At 35.8% G+C, this 3,948-nt stretch overlaps 1 non-coding gene across 1 annotated transcript; it reads right to left on the reverse strand.

Annotated features, from left to right (window-relative positions):
• Positions 1–1,625: 1,625 nt before the first annotated feature.
• On the reverse strand, positions 1,626–1,697 carry TRNAS-GGA. Its single transcript has one exon. It is a non-coding gene; the product is annotated as a tRNA-Ser (tRNA).
• Between the last annotated feature and the right edge of the window lie 2,251 nt (positions 1,698–3,948).

A 3,948-nucleotide genomic window follows, 5' to 3' on the forward strand; every position in this document is an offset into this window, starting at 1 on the left:
AATAGTACCTAGTGAGGGTGTGGGAGCAGGTGGTAGTTGTGGTGGAAGCCCCTACTTGTCTAGGTAGGGTCCTCAACTGAGCCAGTTTTAGACCCACCTGAATGGAGCCTGGGACAAATGATATCCCAGGGAAGGAAGGATTCCATTTGTTTCAAACTGTTTTATACTACTAAACTAGATCAGTGATGTCTGGATATATATTTTTTATCTTAGAAAATTTCAAATTCCATTTAAAAATCATCCTAATTAGATGAAAACATAATCTATTTAAATGTGCAGCTATTTCCTAAATTGTCTGAATTCACCTTAGCAAGCAGAACCTTTTTAACCCTTTAATCATATATACATTTTAAATTTGATTTGAGGACTAATGTAAGGATGAATGCATTCCAGCATAGACTGGAAAAATTTCCATGTAAGTTAAAGATATTTTTGTCAAAAAAAAAATAAAAAAATTTAAAAAAAAAGATATTTTTGTCATGTAGTTTACAGCAGCAGCATATGTGTTTAAACATTTACACTCAAAGAGGCCAATGAAAATGACCTATTCACAACAGAATTGTTTGTTAACTTCTTAGTTTGTGAGTCATTTAAAAAAAAATGTACAAAGTTAGGGACCCAAAAAACATGTTTCATAATAATAAAAAAAATTTTAAGACTTTTGTTTTTTTCATCCTTATTTACTTTGATTCCAACTGTCTTTTATTTCCAAATTTCTTAAATCTGTATTTAATATTTACAACAGTAGAAATCTATTCCTTGTAGACATTTAAGCAATGCATAAATTAAGTAGCTGTTCTAAAATCCCTAGCTTTAAATTTCCTCTCCACCCACGAACAAGTCTTAACAGACTGATAAATTTCCTTCTGTAACAGTAATACACACTCACACGTAAGGCATTTTGTTGCTGTTTTACCAAAATATAATTGTACTTTTCAAATTATTCTCAAATCTTTTTGATTTTTAAATTTATAGCACAATAGTCAACAGCTATAGAGATGTCTTTTTTTTTCACAACAGTTTCTTAGTATTATTTGATATTGCTACATGACAATAATGATAAACACCTGTGCTTAGTCGTTTAGTCATGACTGAGTCTTCGCAACCCCATGAACTGTAGGCCACAAGGCTCCTCTGTCCATGGGGATTCTCCAGGCAAGAATACTAGAGTGGGTTGCCATGCCTTTCTCCAGGGGATCTTCCCAACCCAGGGATCATACCCCTCCAAATCTCTTACATTGCAGGCAGATTCTTTACCCACTGGGCCACCACAGAAGCCGATGAATACTGGAGTGGGAAGCCTATCCCTTCTTCAGGGGATCATCCCAACCCAGAAATTGAATCAGGGTCTCCTGAATTGCAGGTGAATTCTTTACCAGTTGAGCTACCAGGGAAACCCTGGTAAATATCTTCGGGCATTCAATTTTTTTGCCAGTATCTTTTCAGTAAACCAATGTGTTAATGTATTTCTATCTATCTATAAAAGGGAAAAGTGAAAGTGAAGTTGCTCTGTTGTGTCTGACTCTTAGCGACCCCATGGACTGTAGCCCCCCAGGCTCCTCAGTCCATGGAATTTTCCAGGTAAGAGTACTGGAGTGGGTTGCCATTTCCTTCTCCAGGGGATCTTCCCAACCCAGGGATCAAACCTGGGTCTCCCGCATTCCAGGCAGACGCTTTACCATCTGAGCCACCAGGGAAGCCCTATACATATACATATATATGTGTGTGTGTGCGTGTGTGTGTGTGTGTGTGTACACACAAGGAGATCACACCAGTCAATCCTAAAGGAAATCAGTCCTGAATATTCATTGGAAGGACTGATGCTGAAGCTGAAACTCCAATACTTTGGCCACCTGATGCTAAGAACTGAATCACTGGAAAATACCCTGATATTGGGAAAGATTGAGACAAGAGGAGAAGGGCACGACAGAGGGTGAGATGGTTGCAAGGCATCACCGACTCGATGGACATGAGTTTGAGCAAGCTCTGGGTGTTGGTGATGGACAGGGAGGGCTGGCGTGCTGCAGTCCAACGGTAGCAAAGAGAAGGACACAACTAAGCGACCGAACTGAACTGAACTGAACTGATATATATGTGTATACACATATTTACAGCTGCAACTGTATCTAACTAGTATCCACATATGGATATTTACTTCTATGTGCAATATCCCCAAAAGTAGTATCTCAGTTTAAAAAAAAAAAAAAAAAGGTAGGTAGTTAATTTATTCTTTTAATATTAAAAAGGGAAGTGAAGTGAAGTCACTCAGTCATGTTTGAATCTTTGAGACCCCATGGACTGTAGCCTACCAGGCTCCTCCGTCCATGGGATTTTCCAGGCAAGAGTATGGGAGTGCGTTGTCATTTCCTTCTCCAGGGGATCTTCCCTACACAGGGATCGAACCCAATCTCCCTGCATTGCAGGCAGACGCTTTACCATCTGAACCACCAAGCAAAATTTTAATGTTGAAGATACAGACAATTTATATTTCTTAAAACTATAGCAATGATTATTTCTATTAACACTGTATGAGTAGCCATTCCTCACATTCTCACCAGAATTAGACGTTGTTGTTCTATTTTGCCTTTCAAAATCAAGCGTAAAGTAATAATAATGGAGACATTAACCAAAAATGCTTTAGGTTGCTGCCATGACTTGTTTGGCTGTTAGGTTTCTAATTTAAACTGATTACTGAAATATTTTGTCTATTTGAGAAGAGACTGGTCTTTTTCTGATCACTTTGAGAAATTCATTATACTATGTATATTAATCTGATGTCACATGCATTTTACATATTTATTGTGTTACTTGCTATGTAATATTTTATGGTAGATACTTCTGATACCAAAATAACATAACAAAATAAAACAATAAAATTAGTTCAATATAGTTGTGTCTACTTTCCCTAAATTATTTTTCTTATTTTTCCACATTAATTCTTCTCACTTATCAAAATCATACAAATTTTCCTCTAATGCTTCAGGTGCTAAAAGATATTTAATATATTTAAATGCTCAATCCAGTGAATGTAAAACACTTGATTCTAAAATTATAAATTTAATGTTATCATATTGTGACAAAAATATTTAATTGATTAATTTTTTAAAATTATAATCTAGTTTAACTAAGAGCTAGATTCAGCTTCAGCATCAGTCTTTCCAATGAATATTCAGTGTTGATTTCCTTTAGAATTGACTTATTTGATCTCCTTGCTGTCCAACCATGATAAATCAGACTTTGGTAGTCCATATTTGAAAATAACATTTATTGCATAATTTACTAGCAAAGAGTAAGGGAATATGTCCATTTGAGATGTTAAGGTATTCCTTATGCTTGAATAAGTCTGAATTGTTGGTAAGTGAACAACAAATAGAGCATTATATTCAAAGCTGTTTTGGAAATTGGAGCAAATTGAAATGAAAATAGATACAATCTTCCCATCATTCAGTGTTAAGGAAAATACCACCTATTATTGGCTCTTTCCTTCTATCAGTACTTTACATAGCAAGAAATTCTCAACCTTTTGAATCATCCTTTTTTGGAGAAGCTTATCAACTCCTCCCAATCACAGATACTTCTGATCCCTGTGTTCTTCCAAGATTTCTCTTTTATGTACACTTTTCTTTGCTTTTGGCTTTTGCTAGCAGCTTAAGGTGGCTCAACTTATTTCACTTTCTGCTGTATCTGATCCATCCTCAAATGTTATTCAACTTCTATGGGAAGAAAATTTGAAAACAACCAGGCTTAATACATCACCCCACTTTCCCATTCAGTGCAGACAAAATTGTGGATGTTCAGAAAATGATAGCTACTGTATCATTTTGAAGTGACTAGAAAAAAGAGTTGCCTAAATCTGATGTTCAGAAGCCATAAAGGAAAACAGCAAGAAATTCAACTACATAAAAACCAAGAACATATGCCTGTTAAAGACTTATAAAGTGAAGCGAG

This window comes from Cervus elaphus, chromosome 6 (genome assembly GCF_910594005.1).
Source record: "Cervus elaphus chromosome 6, mCerEla1.1, whole genome shotgun sequence".
In the NCBI taxonomy this organism is placed as follows: domain Eukaryota; kingdom Metazoa; phylum Chordata; class Mammalia; order Artiodactyla; family Cervidae; genus Cervus; species Cervus elaphus.